Below are 19,598 nucleotides of genomic sequence, written 5' to 3'. Positions count from 1 at the left end.
CGAAGTGTTCTGCCCACCTGGAGAGAGTGGGGGGGGGGAGGAGAGCACCCCCGTCCATTCGGCGACGGCAGAATCCTCACTATATCGCCATTTGATTAAACAGGAGATGGATTATAGAGGGGGGGGGGAGAGAAGATCCCCCAGCCAAGCAGAGTAATAGCTTCTCTCCATTGGAGCTGGAGGTGTGACAGAGAGTGATTATTATTAACATCGGGTGGTGAGAATCTGGCCAAACCGGCCGTCGGGATCCACACCCCGAGCGCCGAAAGCTCCTCCAGCGGGCGCGGGCCCACCATCGGGGGGCAGTGCAGGGTCGCTGCAGCCCTTGCGCCGACGGAGCCGAGGTCCGGGGGAGCAGGAGACGCTCTCTTCGGCAGGACGGATTTGGATTAAGATCATGGCGAAGACGTCGGGAAGGAGGACAAAACAAAGAGGGTGGGAGGGGCGGCGAGGGTGTCTGCGTGAGCGTGCAGGGTGGAGGGAGGTACAAATATTTGCACAATAAGATTGGAAAGAAATGGGGGGGGGGGGGGGCGGGGGGGGGGGAGCAGGGTACATAGTCTGTTCTGTTTGACTGCATGTCCTTGAATTAATTTGGTTGAAAAAGTAAGAATAGAATTACTCTGATACCAGCAGATTAATTAAGAGGAAAAGCCTTATTAATTACCCCCCCCCTCCCCGCCATATTTCAGACAGATGAGCCATCTGATGCCGTCACCGCAGCTCCTCCATCAACTGTGATTACATATCAATACCTCATAGGGAATACATTGATTATTCTCTTTTTATTCCTCCTACGTCGTCAAAGCTGCAGGAGGAATTCCAAGTACGCCAACAGCACGCGCCCCCTGTTCCTCCTCGCCCCGCCGACACTTACGATTTCTTTCCGTTTATAGATGTAACGAAGAAGAGCCGGCGCATCGCTCTCTATCTCGCCATCTCCCGCCCGTCCGTTCCACGGCCGCTTTATCGATCACGCGATCCAGCCTTGTGGCCTACGTGGCTCTCATCCCGGGGACATGGCGGCGCATTTCATTCGAGCGCAAATCAATAGCGGCGTGTCACGCAAAGCGACGCAAACTGCATGTGTATTTATGTGTGTTGAAAGCGCTCTTGGATGTTGCATTGGAGCAACAATTGCAGGGGATCAATACGGAAGGGGACATAAATCATCCCAGAACGCCCTGCAATTAGTGTCCTGCCACAATATAACAGATTTATAACCTCTGCACAGGTTTATGATTTTAATTATGATGATATATATCCCAAACCTCTCTTGAGTTTTCTAATAGGACATCATTTAGTCCATCGAGAATTACACATAAGCGGCGAATCTGGATATGTAAATAGCGCCGACGTTTGAAGAGTAACGAACAACTTTCTCTATTTGTGTTTTAAGAACCTGACACCCCACTGCAGATGCTGTTTTCTGCAGATACCGCACTGCTGTGGTGGCGATTTTCGAAACTGCAGTGCAACTCGCCCAGAGCACCGAGGTACTACACGTTGTGGTCGGGGTGAAGAGAAGCGGGGAGGGGAGAGGAGGGGAGGGGGGTTCCTGATTTTAACGGAAGTGCACTGCATGCTGAGGTTTGAAGCGAAACATTTGCATGAAGTCGAGCAGCGACTGACTGCATACCAGGTCATTATGTACCAAATTCAGAAAGATGAGAAATAAATTACAATCTGTCTTTGCGTGTGGAAATAATTACTCGGGTGTCCTTGGACGGCGTTGTGCTGCGGCAGGAGATTCGCTCCAGTACCGGTTGCCGGCACTGCTGTGTTTGTATTGATATTCCACAACTGAATGACAAAATGGATGTGCGGCTCATTAATCTTGCGGCGTGCCCGACACCCGGCCTTATATGACAAAAAGTCCCGGACCCAAGTTTGATTACCGGGCACCGGCTTTCTCAGGCCACAGTCTATCTACTTCAGGGCACTTCAACGGGTCTTTTATTAACGTTTCCTATCGAAGTTATTGTTCCTGGATGTATTCCAAGCCCAAATTCCAATTTTTTTTTTTTTTTGCGTCGCTTCCTGCCCGTGGCCATTCTGTCCCGCTCGACAGTTCCAGAGCTAACAGTCGCAGCGTCAGGAGCCACCGCATCCTGCCGCAGGGCTGATTCCATTCGGATGCAACTTTAACAGCTCGGTTTCTGCATTTTTGGCTGCTTTTGGGAGCAGAGAGACTCAACGGTTCTTAATCCCTGTTGTGTTTGAATCCACTGGCGTCTGAGGCGCTCTGTGAAGTCACCGACGGGGCAGATTTTTGAAAAAATAGTTCAGGCTATGCAAAATGACGAACACGTAAAACACAGGTGGCACAGTTGTTAGTGCCTACGCCTCATAGCAGGGAGCTCCTTGGTTGGATTCACAGAGGGCAGCTTTCTGTGCATTCTCCCGTGTCTGAGATGGTTTTCTCCGGCTTCCTCCCAAAAACATGCGGAAGGTTCATTGGAGATGCTTAGCTCAGATGTGCGAATGAGAGAGTGAATGGTTGTATGTCTAAATGACATTTCAATGACAGAGTGAATGTCTGTTTTTGTCTGAAAAGACTCTCGAAGGGATAAGTGAAAGATTCTTTGGTCTCAATATGTGGCCCTGTGATGGACTGGCGAGCGGTCCTGGGTCAACCCTGCCTCTCACCCAATGACAGCTGGGATAGGCTGTCAGACACATGAGTCATAACATGTTCATAAAAGCGGTTTTATGAGCTCGTTTGATGATTTTAAGTGAAGCCACATGGTGACATTCACCGGCGGGTTACCGGGTCATTGTTCTCTGTTTCCTCCTCTTGCGACCTGGAGACCCACGAAGTCCCGGCCATCGTCATCATACCGGCAAAGTTACCAAAATAATTGCGTTTTCCTTTCAAGTCACGGGGCCACCGAGGCATTTTACTCTGCTGGACTTGTCAGGCGGTGAAGACACCTGAGTAGGAGTGCTTGCGAGCACTTTTTTTTTTTTTTTTTTTCGGTTGCGACATTTTACTGGCTCAAATGCAGACCATCTGCAGCAAGAAAAATGTCAGCACCATGTGGGATCATTCCTCTGGTTGTTGCTGCCGGTGAAATAATTGCTGATTCTCATTGCGGGGAGAAGGAAGAGCCGCCGTCCCGAGTGGATTCTTGAGATTTTGTGCATTGAGAAAGACCTGCCGTTGCTGTTGTCGTCGTCGTTGTTGTTGCTGTTGTTGATCTCGATTATATTTTTCCGCACCTCTCAGCTGTGATTGGACAGCTGCTTTTCAGAACATTATGTAACAATAATTCATCAATAACAAACAATAAGCAGGGCACGGAGACTCATCTCGATGACCTACTGCAAACCTCTCCCATTGGAAAGATGGGACTTTTGCCTAGATGTGCTCAGTAACCACGAAACGCTGGCTGTTCTCAGCATTCGGGCGGCTGTTGCACTCAAAACCCTCTCTGTCTGGAGAACATGTCCGCACGGTCGGTCTTTGTGGAGGAGACACAGGTGCACAGAGCCAGAAAGGGGTAAGGGACGGCTTGTGAGAAGAAATCTTTAACACGACCTGAGAGTTCACTCTCGGTGAACTCCAAGGTCAAACGCGGAGAAAATCAAGAAATCCCGGGCGCCCCAATACCAGGAGGCCTCACCCGGCAAACAAAGAGACCGGACAGAACTCGATAAAACTCCAGCAAAAACACGACGACAATTGAATACATATGAGTACGTCTGTGTGACTGCAGAAACAGGCATTCACTTACAAGCAACAACTCAGATTGATTTTTTTTTTTCAAAAGTCATCGACCTTTTATTATTCCACAGACTATTGTATTGTTAAGTTGAATAGATACTTGGGTGTGTGCTTCCTCCAGGTTCTCCATTTCCTCCCAAAACATGTAGAGCGTTCACGGGAGACCCTTAATTGTCCAGACGTGAAGTGAATAGCATTTTGTCTCTACATGATGAGTGAGATAGAGTGAATGTCGTGTGGATGAGAGACTGAATTCTTGTTTGTCTCTATATGTGATAGACTGGCGACCGGTCCAGGGTGAATCCAACTACCCGGCCAATGGCTACTGAGATAGGCCTCAGCACCCCTACAAATGCAGGATAGGCGGTATGGATTTTGAACAAGTGAATGAATGAATGAATGCTTCATTTAGGTTGAAGGCGGATTGGACGGTTGGATTTGGCTTCAGATCCCCTACAGTTCCAAGTTACAAGCAGTATACGATCAGACTTTTTAATTCCTCTCCATTCAGCCGCCGGCAACCATAAAAACCTATCTTTAACCTAAAAAAACAAACAAACTGTGCAATATTCAGAACTGTGCAATATTTCATTTCATAACAGTACACTACAATTTTTCCTTTTATCATATGATTGTGCACTCCTTACCTCACTTGTTACTAAGACACTTATAGTTTTATCACTTGTTTACTAAGACACTTTATAGTTTCACTGAAACACTTTATAGTTTATCGTTTATTTTATTTCTAATTCTGGCTTTTCTTTTTAATATTTATTACTGTTATATTTTCTGTAACTCTGGCACAACAATGTCCTTCGGGATTAATAAAGTTGTTCTTATCTTATCTTATCTTATCTTATCTTATCTTATCTTAGTGACTGACTGACTGAATGAATGTATGAATTGATGAAAGAAGCATTGATTGGTCCAGAATGTCCCCCCAAAGAAACAAATTACAACATACAGTATGCCTCATTTGGTTGCTGTAGAAATGACAAATAGCTCATTGGTCCGATCAGAGATGGTCCAAGTGCTATTGTTAGTATTCTAAAGTGAGATGTGTTGATATTCGCCACATGTTTTTCACCACGACTTTTGGGAAAAACCTCTGTTCTCTGCTCAAACAGCCAGATGCGAGTCCGACACTGACGGGGAACTCTATTTCACAGCAAGATCCGTGCGCAAACACATGCCTTTTTCATTTCTTATCACAAACCCCCGTCGCACACAGCATGTAAAGGACACTGTCGTCATCGGGTAAAAACTCCAATATTGCCGTCATTACTCTCACTAGCACCCCCATCCTGTTATTCGAAATCTCCCTCCGTCCGCTTATGATGATTAAGAGTGTGTGTAAAGGGGTTTGTAGTGCAGATATGATGCTGCGGGTGTGCTCCTCGCCCCCCCCCCCCCCCCCCCCCCACCCACCCACTGCCTGCATCGGATTACATCACACCAATGTGTCACACATGCGGATCCAAGCCATCCATTAGGATCACAGGTAGACACAAGCGAGAAGCCGAGCGGGCAAAAGTGAAAGACGTGTGGACAAATGCATTCACACGTACACACACATGCGTGCGTATATACACACACACATGCAATGATTTGTTGAAGGGCAGTAAAGCAGTTAATGTTGCACAGTGTGCCAGTCAGGTTAATTACAGAACAGATGGCTGTCAGTGACATTGGTGGTTGTGGGTGCGGGAGGGAGGGGAAGGGCGAGCGGAGGGAGTGGCGTGTGTGAAAGGTAACAACACCTCTTCTGTAAACATAGATAAGTAATACATTTACATACACAAGAGATAAGGAAATGACACAAATCCTACACACACACACACACACACACACACACACACACACACACGGCCCAACCTGCAATCAGCCGACTCCGGCTGGATCACACAAGGATCTCTTCATTGCTATCTAATCATCTTTCGGCTATTACTCTCTCTCTCTCTCTCCCTCTCTCTCCTTCTCCACCATCACATTTTCTTGCTTTTTTTTTCTTCCCTCTCGCACCGAACACCTCTTCTGCGCCGCTGCTCCCTCACTAATCCGCGGTGACACATCTCACGCATATCACGCAGAGAGCGCCCGCCTCGCTGCAGCTGATAATGTGCCATGTGCCACAGAGAAGCAATCAGACGATTTAACAGCGAAATAAACAAGCGGTTCGCACATGACAGATAATTCATCATTAATGGCTGTAATTTTCAACAGTCGTCTCCAGTCGGGCCTCTACGGTTAAAGTGTCACCGTGCAGCTATCGCTCCATTCGGCTGCAGTCGGATGCTCCAGACGCGTCTGTGGAGGAGTCGCAACGTCGTGCAAGTGGACGGGTTTGTTGTGACTCCGTCGCATCGCCCGGTTCAGGCTAAATGGTGCGAAATGCTAAATGCTGTGACTTGAAACAGTTGCTGCTCATTGATGGGGGTGTTTCAGAAACAGGTGCCTCATAGTAGCATCATTGATGAACATTGGATTCAGTGTGACATTTGGTCATTTTTCAGCGGTTTTCTCATTTTGATGTTCAAAGCATAGCTTTTGATTTCTGGGAAACCTGTTTTTTTGTCTAAAATGTTTTCATTATTCGAGTTAAAACTTCCCGGCAGAGAGCTGCGTTCCTCTAATACAAACCTACTTGCAGTACCTTTTGCTCGCTCTAAGCGATCTCAGGCAAAACTGTTCTCAGTTCTACTACCTCAGTGGTGGAACAAACTTCCAGAAGCAACAAGACTAGCATCACCTATCTCAACCTTCAAGAAACAGGTAAAAACTGTTCTCTTTCAGGACTTTTTACTGCGCTGATGCCCCAGATCAGGTTAGGCAGCAAGTTAGGCTATGCAGTGTGTGTGTGTGTCTGTACGTTTGCGTATGTCTTTGTCAAAAAAAAAAACAACAAAAAAAAAACTCACTAACCCAAGCTTACTGTTCTGTATATTTCCTGTGCATCGTGTATTTGCAAGTGTATTTGCAGTCCCTATGTCCTCTATTGTAAGTCGCTTTGGATAAAAGCGTCTGCCAAATGCAATGTAATGTAATGTAATGTAATGTAAAGCCATTAGTATGGCATGGTGGCGCACAGGTCACAGCTTTCCACCTCACAGCAAGAAGGCCCTCGGTTTGCTTCCAAGACGGCACCTTCCTGTGTTGAGTCACCATGTTCTCCGTGCGTCTGCATGGGTTTCCACTGGGTTCTGAGCTTGTATGAATGTGTGAATGGTTGCATGTCTCTCAATGGAGTGTGAAGAGAGAATGAGGGGTTGGTTGTATGTCCCTGAGGTGTGAATGAAGGGGTGAATGGCTCTACGCCTCCCTGTCTCTTGCCCAGTGACAGCTGGGATCCCTCCAAGCTACCCTAATTTCAGGTTAAGTGGTATAGATATAGGCTGAATGAACAAACAAATGAATTATGGGACGAGGTCCCACACGTAGCGGTTAGCGCTTTGGCCTCACAGCACAAAGCGCCCTTGTTTGATTCCGACAAGATGACCTTTCTGTTTGCATGTTGTCTGCGTGGGTTTCCTCCAACAGTCCAAAAACAGGCAGCAGGTTAATTGGGAAAATTGCCCCGAATGAGCACGTGAGGGTGTACCCTGTCTTTTGCCCGATGACAGCTGGGAGAGGCTCCGGCGTCTCCCGCGACCCCGAGCGCAGGATAAGCATCAGACGATGGATGGATGAGGGGTCTCACAAAGAAACATTGGTACATGTGAGATAAGAATATGAACAGGTACTTATGTGTTTACAAGTTAAAGTACTCATTCTTTAACCGAGTACCCAATCTGTGTACTTCATCCATTACCACTGCTTCTGACCTGCAGCGAGTCGGGCTCTCGCGGACCCACCGGCCACATTAGAAACGCCGGAGCAGCTAAACACATGGGTAAGAGTTCAACCGCAGCCATATGGTTCACATCCTGCAACACCCGCCGTGCATTTTCTGAGCGTATCGATCCAAGACATTCATAATCTCTCCTCCGCTCCTCGGCTTTCTGGAGGACTGCAGATGGCAGAGGAGGCTGCGGGGACCGGGGGATGTAGATGGGAGGGGAAACAAGGGCCGAGATGTTTGATGCAAAGCAAAAGGCATATTAAAAGGACCGAGAAGGTAATTAACTGTGAATTCCCCGAGCTTTGTTCGGTCTAGACTATAGGTTTAGAAGAATTTCCTTACAAGGTTTCAGCGGCTTAACTCAGTAACCCGTGAGGCGGTTATCCACTTACAATGCTACACATCAGATTACAACTTAATTGGAGCCATTTGCAGCTGAATGTTTTGTTCGCGTCACCTTAATTAAATCAAAAGAGCATTATTAATCATGCCTGAAGCTGTATATTAATGCCTCAACTGCAAAGCTGACAATAAAAAAACGAAAGTGAGCGGGTTTAGTCTAAAACAAAAACTTAACGGGGTCAAATAGGGATCGTATGAAATTAAATCAGAGGAAAAAAAAGAAATGTCAGGAAGCAAAGCTGAGTTTCAAGGTGAGAGAACAGAGGGTTTAAACGGAGCATCGCCGTGATAGGTCGACCGCATCTGTCACAGCATCGCTTGACAGACAGGTGACAGAGTTTTCACCAAATAAAGCCGGAGATCGTTTCAAATCTGCTAAGGAAATATATCTGCTGGACCCGGGGATGTGACCTAAGCAGCTTGTAATAGTGTGACTAAAATATCAAAGTTTTGCTATCTCTAGTGACTGCATTCATGTCATACAATATTTATTCATCCATCCATTCATTCATTCATTCATTCTGTATACTGTTTATCCTGCACAGGGTCGCGGGAGTGCTGTCGTGCAAAAGGCGTGCTTCACCCTGCACCGGTCGCCGGTCGATCACATGTCCACAAAGAAAGAAACAATCATTCCCGTCATGTAGAGATTTAAGATCTTTTACTCTCTCGTTCGCACCTCATATGGAGACATGGAACCATTCACTCTGTCATCCACATATCATATATAGACTCAATACTGTTCACCCTCTCATTCAATTTATGTGCCGTGCAAGGGAACTGGAGAAGCTGGAAGAAACCCACCCGGACGTGGTGGAGACCCGACGCAGGAAGGTTCTTGTCGTAAGGCGCTCGGGCCACCGTGCCTCCCTTCCGCATACACTGCAGCAGCATTGTTAGCAAATGTAAACGAGATAAGTATCCATTTGTGTGAGCCTCCGCAAAATGCACCGAAAGTTTGTAGCCTCCGAATAAACATCTCAACCATCACCGGTGGAGTTAAAGGATGGGAGTGAGGCTGGCGGAGCGCCAGCTTGTTGCAGCGACGCCGGGTTTAATTATCTGACCTTCCCGTTTCGCGGGCTCCGCGCCGACGGCAAGTGCTATTCAATGTCACCCCCCCGGCGGTGTGACGATAAGCAGCCGCGACACCCCTTATTCTCCCATTCTCTCTCCCGCTCTGTCTCCCATCACATATCTTCAACCTCACCTCCCCTAATGTCTCCATATCAGTAGTTATAGCCAGATCCCCTCCGCCGCTTCACCTCTCCACTTCCCATCTCTCGCCCCACCTCTCCGCTTGTCCTCTCCTCACCTTTTCTTCTTCCGGCGCTCTCTTCTCTCCCGAGAGCCTCCCGTCATCCTTTTCTCCGCGTCCCCTCTGCTTCGGGTCTGTGTGCGAAGGCCCGCCGCACCGAAGGCTCAAGGTCTTGTGTAAAAGAACTCCACTTAACAGAATGTATTTGTGCTCCCCGGCTCAAAGTGCTGAGGCAGCGCCGATACTCTGTTCAAGCAGCGGTGAAGTGCTCTCATCTCCCCATCACCAGATGACCTTGTGTACTCCTATATCTGACTCCTTGGAATGGGAGTACATCCCCTATGTGTGTGTGTGTGTGTGCGCGTGTGTGTGTACACCCACGTATGGGGTCGGTTATTAACCTCCTTTAATTGACCATCCCGCGCGACGTCGCCGAGGCACCAAACGCTCTCGGTGGCGCCTCCTCGTCCTTGACGTGAGGTGAGCTCCGTCTAGGAGCCGCGCACGTGTGTGCAACAGGAGACGGAGAAAAAAAAAAAAAGAATGGAGTCGCTACTTTATTCATGGATTCATCGCCGTGGTCCGCGGTTTACGTTTTTATTCCAGCCGGATAATATTTCACGCGTCGCAGCGTCGGAGCTCATTGACTATGCAAATAAAATTTTACGGTTAAAACTCGTGAAGGCAACCGTAAAGTGTGAGCGCGATTTATCACGGGGAGGATGTTTACGTGACAACAGACAGGCAGAGATTCCTTTGTTTTGTCATTTTGCAACATCACCCAAAGCTAAGCTTAAGTTGTATTAATCTCTACAATCTTTTTTTTTTAAATGAATAGATATTCAAACATTAAAACATCATGTACAGACTTTCAACCACTTAATCTCTCATTCTCTTGTCATATGGAGACATTCAACCATTCACAGTTTTGGGCACCGCCATGCCACCGCCATGATTATTGATCTGTTAATTACTGGAGATCCATCTTAGTGTCTGGTATTAGTTTAACCCCCTCCGAAAAAAAAAAAAAGTTTCAATATATGAGAGGATTCTTAATATTTTTCCTTATTATCACAGATCTTCAGTGCGTCATTGTTCGCTGCTTCTGTTTGCTGTTTCTTTCCTGGCCTCGCACAGGGAAAAATAAAAACCCTTGCGTTCTCAGCGAGCCCGCCCAATTAATTAGAGATCGGGTTTTGTGAAGCCGTCACAGGATTGATATGTAACAGCGTGATGACACAGTAATTGCTTTGCGGTTTTAATTAAGGAAAATCTTAAATATTAACCACAGCCCGGCACATGCGCTTATTCTCCTCCTCCGGAGTCGCGCCCTAAACAAAAACAAACCTCGGATAAGTTGCGTTCGCTAATCCTTTTGGGAGGGGGGGCTCGTTCTGATGCTCGCTCTCCTCCCCCCCCGTGTCGGCACAAATCACATTACTTCGCAAAACAGGGGGTTTATTTTATTCATTTAATATTTGAATTTCTTTTGGATCAAATGATCGCAGAGAGACCCCGAGATAAAACTTCCCAGATCTGTCTCCGCGGTGGAAACGTTCGTACCGCATCTCCAGCCGCGGACACATTTCCACCCTCTCGCAGTATATTACGTCATATCATCCGAGACTCGAGCGGATCAATTTGAATTACTGCAAGGAGTAATGGAACAAGACGGAGAGGCTACGGTGAGCTGTTACACGAGGAGCTGCAGGAGACGAGCCGCGTACCTCTGAATATTCTCATCGTTGTTGGGGGGAACCGCGCTCTCGTCACCCTGCCCTGCTGGTTCGCATAAAAATCGGATCAGGTGCTGCACGGTAAACGCTGGGAAAAGGGCCAATTATTGCTGCCCTCATTACGACGGGAGTAACGGTGTCGTAATAGTTTCGCCGGCGCTGTCAAATCAATCAGAACAGGAGTGTAAAAACACATCTTTTTATATCAATTAAAGACAATTCATTGCATCACAGCGTTTCTCCATGACTGATATCGAATATAATATGGTAAGAGCGTATTCAACATATGGCTCGTGTTGTTTGAAAAACACCGAGCCATATGTTATGCCGACGATGGGCCTGTTCCAACAAAGAAGAGACAAATCAAACAAATGGGTTTCTCAAAACATGGCTTATACTTAAGATGGATGCCGTCACGGTGTATTGATAACCTACTTTAGCATTCATTCATTCATTATCCATACTGATTACCCTGCACTCAGGGTCACACTGGAGCTGGAGGCTATCCAAGCTGTCGGGGTGGTCGCAAGTCGATTGCGGGGCTACATTTAGAGACCAACAACCATAAACTCTTTCATTCAAATGTCATAGAGAGAGATATAACCATTTACTCTCACATTTATTCACACATCTGGGCAATTTAGGGTCTCCTATTAAACCTCCTGCATGTATTTTGAGGGAGGAAACTGGAGAAACCAGAGGAAACTAACATGGGGAGAACATGGAGTCTCTACACTGCCCCCTGTCAGAGTCAAACAAGGCACCTAAATCTGCTTTAGCATTTTACTCTGATTCTTTCCTGTCTGCGTGTGACTGGGCTCAGGACTCTTTTCTGCATCATTTTGGGCTTGTGTAACTGTTACGCCCTGGCATGTGTAAAATAAAGCAAACACGCTGAAAAACAAAAACTGCATGTATCGATTAAAGTCCTCCTGTGTGTCTTCATATTGAAGGTTGCTGCATCAAATATTTCAGATGTTTCTAATTTGGCACAGAACCACGTCTGGTATGCTCTAGTACTTGTTCATCATACTGACAATAGGGACACACACACACACACATACATATCACACCATCTGTGTTTCTGGATAGTTCTGCTTATATTATGTGTGGGAAAGGCCAAAGAGACAGCAGTTCAATTAACTATTCCATTACCATGTCATATCCAGGTAAAGGTTAACTGGATGATAAAATGAAAATATTCCGAGAGGAACTTCAATGGGATTTTCTCCGAGTGCGCACCCTCCCAAGAGTAATCTGATCGGCTCGGTTTTCGGTTTGTGTCGTGGGGTCAAAGGTCACTGACCTCCACCTCTTCGAGGAGGACAACCAGCACGGTTAATGATGGTCGTACGCTGCGGATGGAAGATGGAAATGGACACGATCATCAACATCATCATCCTCATCGCCATCTTCACGTTCGAGTGGCAGCCATCAACAGAACCCCGGCTCACTTGTTTTCATTAAAGTCCAGGTGATGGCAAATGTTAGACGTGCAGCTTGTGTAATGTCTTCTGAAGCGATGGCATTACAATCACGTGTGTGTGTGCGTGTGTGTGTGTGTGCTTGCACGCATGCGTCTGTACGAGTTTGTATCAGCTGCAGCCCCATAATGGGATCCTGGGGGCTTGTGGATGAGCAAAAAGAGAGAGAACATTGATGGATGTGTCTGGTCTCTAATGGAGGATGTCTCTGGTATGAAAGAGAGACAAAGGGAGGGCGGAAGACGGAACGCAGAAGGAAAGGGACCAGATGAAAATGCGCGAACAGAAAAAGAGACGTAAGGGGAGAAAATAAAAACAGACAGGATTAAATTGATACAAATGGGAGGCGGCGGTTGCATGTGTGGGTGAGAGCGAGATCACAGGAACATCACTTATTACCTCCTCCGAGGAGGATCGCTTTGCTCTATCCCTCTCTTTTTTTTTTTGCATTTTGATTGTGTTATTTAAAAAAAAAAAAAACACCTGGCCGATCTTCACTCGAATTCGGCAAGGAGGTGGGACACGGGCCGAGGAGGAAGTGTTACGTTTTTTGGTGCCGACATGAGTCACGGGGGAAGATTATTTCATCGCATGTGGAGCGGGAGAAGGTGTCCCCCAACCAGATTTGAGATTTTTCCAGATAAAATCTGACTTATTAGCCGTAACTAGAAGCAAAAAAGTAACATGGCTCCCGGACGTCATCTGGAAACCAGTCGCTAATCTGCATCTGCCATTTTGAAGTTCACTAATGTTACGTATTTTATTTATTTGATCATCTGGTGCTTTGACTCCAACCTCTCAGTGGCGGATATGGATGCCGCTCTCACAGGTGCACACACACACACACACACACACACACACACACACACACACACACACATCCATACTGTACATGCAGCTACGACTTAATCCTCTGACCGTTTACAGTTGGCACAGGATGAGGCCGTAGCTGAAACTGCAGGAACTCTTGACACCACTTTTCATTTGGAAGACTTCTAATTGGTCAATTGCATACCCCTCATGCGCAATCAGCAGTTGCCTAGCAACTGCAGTCTGGAGGAGCAGCAGGAGAGGAGCTGAGGAAAATGAACCCAGCAGAAAAAGTGAAAGGAGAGCAGAGGCGAGGTGAAGGTGGCGGCGGAGGTCAGGGGTAATCTTGCATATTTTGCGCTTGTGCTAAAAGTGGGAGGGAGTGAAATGAAGGTGTGCGGAAATCACCAGAAAGGAATCGTCGCGTGGCACGTGGATAAACGGACAAAAAGGCGAGAAAAAAGGGAAATATCGTCACCCGGCTCCATCCTTGACAGATCCACTTGAACGGGTTCAGCCGTGCAGAACCACGTGTCCAATTTGCCCGTCGGAGTGTCGACAAACAACGCGGCTCTGAAGCGAAGCACCTTCCCTCGTGATTCACCGATAACGCTGTCAGCATCTCCTCTCTTTAACACAACAAATACTAACCATGAAGCGTACGGAATAACTATTCCCCTTAAATAAAAAAGGTTGTTTAAGCCGAAGACTCTGCTGACTCAGCCAGATGTCTTGCTTCCCCCTATCTTTTCACCAGTATGTGGACAAAACAATTGAGTGTTCAAACATTTGGACAGTTCTGTTCGTCCAACCCGGACAAGAGGTAGTAAACCAGACTTCGGGGGCGATTTTTTGGATTCCATTCGTTCTAGGAGTTGGTCCTCTCCCGCTAATTTTCTCTCTCCTCACACATTGAATTCGTCAGCAGAGGTGGACTGTGCTCCAGCTGCTGTTACCAAACCCCCCCCCCCCCCCCCCCCCCCCACTCTTCTTTTTCAGCATGTCACTCTGAAACTTTCCCCTCTATGACAACTAGCTATTATCGTGCCGCTTTCGGCTTCATTCATTTACATGTGATGTTGACCGGGGCGGCACGGAGCTGCAGTGGTTAACGCTTCCGCCTTACAGCAAGAAGGTCCCAACGGTTTGATTGGTCTGCTGACTCAGAAGACGCTCATGCCGGGCCGATCTGTCCGGTAACAAACATGATTTTACATGACTTCACTTGCCCCCTGTCCTTAAACACTCATGAAGCCGTTGTCTTGAAGTTTGTTGCAGCGTTGTCCAGGCAGAGTTACTGTAAGTCATGACGTTGGTCTGCAGGTTGGGATATTTATAACGGCGTATCCCTATTTATACCAGGATCTCCAGGGTACACCTGTGAAATACTGCAATGACATGGAGGGTGATGCGCAGAAAGCATTTCTTCTATAAAAAGGCCAAACACCGAATTTGGACGCAAAGCAACACGTTAAAACAGAAAGAGAGTAACTTATATTACCCTACTTTTCGTAAAATAGAAACTCCAGTTTTTCGGACGCTCACTCGGTAACAGAGATCCACGACGTGTGAAGTCTGTGTACTTTCACGCCCTCCTTCTCCCCCTCCGAGGTGGTCGATGAGCGAAGGCCTAGGTGGGTGGTGGTTATCCCTTAATGACCCAGTTTGCTTTGAAAAGGCATTGATCTCAGCTGGTGCTTTACTCAAGGCTAACAAAGGGAGCCTCAAAGCCCATCTTGGCACCATCTTAGCGCAGCATGTCAGAGCCGCATGAATAATGCTGCAGATGACATTGTTCTTTCTTTAAAAAAAAAAAAAAAACAAAAAAAAAAACGTGGCCTCAAAGGCTTTATATCTCATCTGCCTCTTCAGCGGGAATGTCGCCGGTCGGGGTGTCGCGCAGGTCAACCGATCTCAGATCAAATACAAGTGGGGCAAGAGGGTGTGGGGCGCAGCATAAATCTCAATCATATATATTTTCAAATAGCGCGAAGAGAGCACACTACTTTGAAAGCCGGGCGGATTTGGAGGAATTCAGACAGGGCGGTGTTTTTCCACCTGCTATCAAGGTGAGAGCATCTCGTCCTTCATACGCATTCAGCACACGGAGGAACTCGGTGAAGAAGCGGTGACGCGCACAGGGATGGGGGGAGCACACGCCGAGCAGATGCCTATCTTTGTGTGTGTTCTCTGCACACGCGGCGTTATATGTCTATGAATTGGGTTTATTTGTGCGTTTATTGTTGTTGTTTATTTTAGGAGCGTATACTGCAGTTATCTATAATGTACAACCACCTTTGGACTATAATGTATCTGCTTGACCTTCAGGGATTGGCTTCCATGTTCGTTAAAAAGAAATATGTTTATATTTTGAGCTCCACATCCAATATGGGCGAATTTGATCCCTCCTCCTGCACCACCATTTATTTATTTTATTGTTAATATCTCAATCTCTGATTGTATTGTTCCCCCTTCAAAAAGCCAATCCATGTTATGAGTCCTGTTGGGCCCCATGGAGAATCCATCAAATGAAGAAATTGCAGGGGAGAGCTAATAATGCTAGGCTGTCACTGTATCGCAATTCTCGGCCGTGTTATTTCAGGCCTTTTGCCATTTTGGTTCCTTCCAGCATTTGGGATTGACGGCGGTGCTGTTGCAGTGAACTGATGAGAAGTTTATTGTAGGATAAAGCCCCGCCCTTGGGCTACTATCTTTCTAATATTAACAGATATACTCTTTTAGCTAGCAGAGCAGTTTGAAAATTAAGAACCAGATTATTTCAAGAACCAGATTATTTCAACTATCGGATTGAAAGCATGAAAATTTCAATTCATCTTTTGTATTTTGACTATTTTATGATCAAGTATAAAAGGCCAAGTTTAAGATTTGCGTAGTGACACCTTGTCGAGCCAGCATTACTCATTATATCACTCAGAGGATAATAATTTGTAAATTTTTGCATCTACATCTGTATCAAAGAAATCCACGCTGTAAGCGAACCGGAGGACGGCGAGAGGAATAAATAGAGGGAGAAGAAAAGGGAATATTTCAGGTGGACACCAGCTCTGTCACTGAGGGCTTGTTTTTTTTTTTTCAATCAATTCCAAGCAGGCGGACACATGATGGAAAGCAATGGCACAGATTGAAGGGGATGGAAAACCATTTGGGGGGTGGACAAATAGGAAAGTGCTTATAGACACATACAGACTTGTAAAAACTGCTCAAATTTTTCTTTGATTGACAAGGGTCGATTTACCTTGTTTTCAGGAAAATATAGTCGGCACAGGATTCTGGCGATGTTTTTAACCCTGTGCTTGGTTAGTTATATATATACCTGCGAATCATCATATGTGGGGTACATACAGTATAACAACTGAGTGCACGTGTGTGTTTGTTTTGTGTGTGTGTGTGTGTGTGTGTGTGTGTGTGTGTGATTTTCATGTGGCTCATCCCCCCAGCTCGTAATTTTCACAAGAATACGGCAAATATCCCACTATTCAATTATTAAAAAAGCTTAATCATGGAGGGAAAAAAGGGGTTGGAAGAACAAATACTGTTTACGTCCATGTTTTATTTAACAAGCTGCATCCGCAAGCACAAAATGTCAAATTTTAATGATTATTAGGCAAGGACCCACAAATGAATTTAAACCACTTGACCCGGAAACAGGACGGTCTCGATAATTGAGGCAAAAAAACAAAACAAAACAAAAGACGGACGACTGGCAGAAAAGACAGGGACTAAAATGTCACCTTGCAAAAAACGCACACAAATATATCTGTTACTCCACAAAAACATAGATTTGTTCCCGTGCTGCATGTGTTGTCACGCCGAAGTGGAAGCCCCAAACTCGCTATTTTTGTCTCACGGATCAACAGTGCCGCTCTCTGCTTTACGGATGTCAGAAACCGTGGCCGTTGCCATGGTGATGCCACACTAGAATATTCTTTTTGCAGTGCCCGCCTGCCGACGCTTACAGTCATTCCCAGGCAGGGAGAACGACAGACGAGGGAGAGGTGGGAGGGGTTGCGCGTGCGTATGTGTGTGTGTGTGTGTGTGTGTTTGTGTGTGTGTGTGTGCGTGTGTGTGGGGGGGGGTGAGCAGAAGACAGACGAGAATAGAGGGGGTCTGCTGCGCCATCCACCAGAATGCTAATCATCCTTTCTTGATAGTTTGTCCTTCATTATTCAGGAGACAATGGCCGCACATAGGAGATGCACGTAAACACACAGGGATACCTTCCACGTGCAAGTTATACAAACAAACAGGTGGAAATATGCATACGCACACGCACAAGGTCATAGGCATGAAAACAGGGAGAGACAGAGCGAGAGAGGGGGGCGACACAAAATGTGATCCGCACACATGCACGCATTCTTCGGCGCACGTGCGTGCAGCGACACTGTACCTTGTGCCTCTAGAGTGGGGCTTAATCTGCTGGCCACCAGCAGCCCGCGCTGCCGCTGAAGCATCCACGCCATTAACAAATGCTCAATTATTAACGAGCCACAAAATGGATCTAATTGCTCACCGCGGCCAAACGTCTCGATCAGCATTCCCGGGATGATCCCGAGGCGGCCGGAGCCGTTCCGGTTCGCAGTGAGCTCTCGGGGAAAGAGGAAAGAAAAAATAAAAAGAAAAAAGATGTGCCTTTTGCAGAGCCTTCCCGGCGCTCTGAGGATTTAGTAATCTGATCGCCGGTGAAAAGCGATGTAGCGATCGTCGCCCTCTCGGCCAGCGTGCCCTTCATCTCGTCGTCGTTTCTCACAGTTCACGCCCACGTGCAAATCAGAGGTCGGGGGAAGACGTCAAGGTCACCAGTCATTTTCTGGTTAGGGCACATCATTTGCATACCGCAAATTAATATAGCCGGCTTGAAGTGCAGCCATGGGATAAGACTCGGGAGCTCCCGCCTCCCCCTTGTGTTACACCCCAACATGTTACTCCCTAAATGATCTTCGGTCTCATCTTGTAGTTTTACTCAGATGGCTATCAATTTGTCATCTTTAATCAAGCGTCCCGCTGGGATCTCTCATTGTCAGTCTCTTCGTCTACGTGTTAATACGTGTGCTTTTCTGACGAAGGATCATTCGGTTTCATTAGCCGCATTTTGAGCCGGGAGATTCTATCGCCCGGTCAGGAGCTGTTGTATCGGTGTGTGTTTCCAGGGTTAAACACTCAGCGCAGGCGGGACTTGACGGTGTTTGCCGTCTGGGGTCTAACTGCTGTGTATCCGGCTTAAATAATGAAGCGCTCCGGTGGACTCGGTGGGAAAAAGCCGCTACTTCAGTTGAAAGCGGCCAACATACCCAGCGCTTGTGTGTGCTGTAATTGCAATTTTCCAAGAAAAACACAAACCCTGCCAACATCACCGTGTTTCTGCAAACGTGTGTGTCGGTGCGTGTGCAGCAGTTATGGCTAAAAGAACAAAAACACCACTCTGTTTTTCCCTCGCGGGTTCAAATAGGTTGGGGTTTGATGATGTTAAATTAGTAGTTGCTAAAAGAAGATCGAGCAGGAAGAACTGTATATATTTCATTAGATTACAATAATGTACTTTGTATTATTGTTATGTATTGCGATCATTCATCATCCATGTTGCTTATCCTGCAGCCAGGATCACGGGCAGCCGGGGTCTTTTCCAGCTATCTTTGAGCGAGAGGCAGGGATCGATCATCAGTCTATCAGAGGGCCACATATAGAGACAAAAAAATATTCACCTTCGCGTTCACACGTCATGAAGATACATACAAACATTCAATATCAAACATTTAGCAACCCTTAAGTGATACAACCATTCATTCTCTCAAACATCTGGACATTCGTCACATATCTGGGCAAAATAGTGTCTCCAATGAACTTCCTGCTTGTATTTGGACTGTGGGAGGAAACCGGGAAAGCGGAGAATGCCGAGGATATACACATATTATTCTGTTCAAAATATATTCTGTTTTTGGACCTACTCAAAGCATAGTTGTACACTTTATGGATTTGTTTACATAAACAGATGTAGTGCTTATTATATAGTTTCATACTTATTTATAGATATTGAATCTTTAGGTGTTTATGCTACCCATGTGCCGACCAATTGCTTCTCAATGCCAAATAAAGTGATTCTGATTCCTGCCGTGAAGTGGAATTGCTAAACATTTAATACATGTTCCACATATCGGAGGAAAAACCACTGCATTTGATAACAGATCTCTCAAAAACACTCCCTTCGGTTATTCGTCGATGAACGACGGCCATTTGTACGTTTCACGTAAACAATAGCTCCTCCTGTTGGAGTCAATAAGGAAATCCCCTAAGACGCGCGGTTCGGGTGGTTAGGATAGCGACCCCC

At 46.5% G+C, this 19,598-nt stretch overlaps 1 protein-coding gene across 1 annotated transcript in view; it reads right to left on the bottom strand.

Annotated features, from left to right (window-relative positions):
• gabbr2 (gamma-aminobutyric acid (GABA) B receptor, 2) overlaps window positions 1-19,598 on the bottom strand; it is a 203,711-nt gene that overhangs the window by 30,022 nt on the left and 154,091 nt on the right. The window lies entirely within an intron of this gene.

Source organism: Fistularia commersonii, chromosome 30 (assembly GCF_037954325.1).
Source record: "Fistularia commersonii isolate RoL2024-O1a breed Wild chromosome 30, RoL_Fcom_v1.0, whole genome shotgun sequence".
Lineage (NCBI taxonomy): Eukaryota > Metazoa > Chordata > Actinopteri > Syngnathiformes > Fistulariidae > Fistularia > Fistularia commersonii.
Note: the sequence above shows the minus strand (reverse complement) of the source record. Positions and strands in the feature narration are given on the sequence as shown.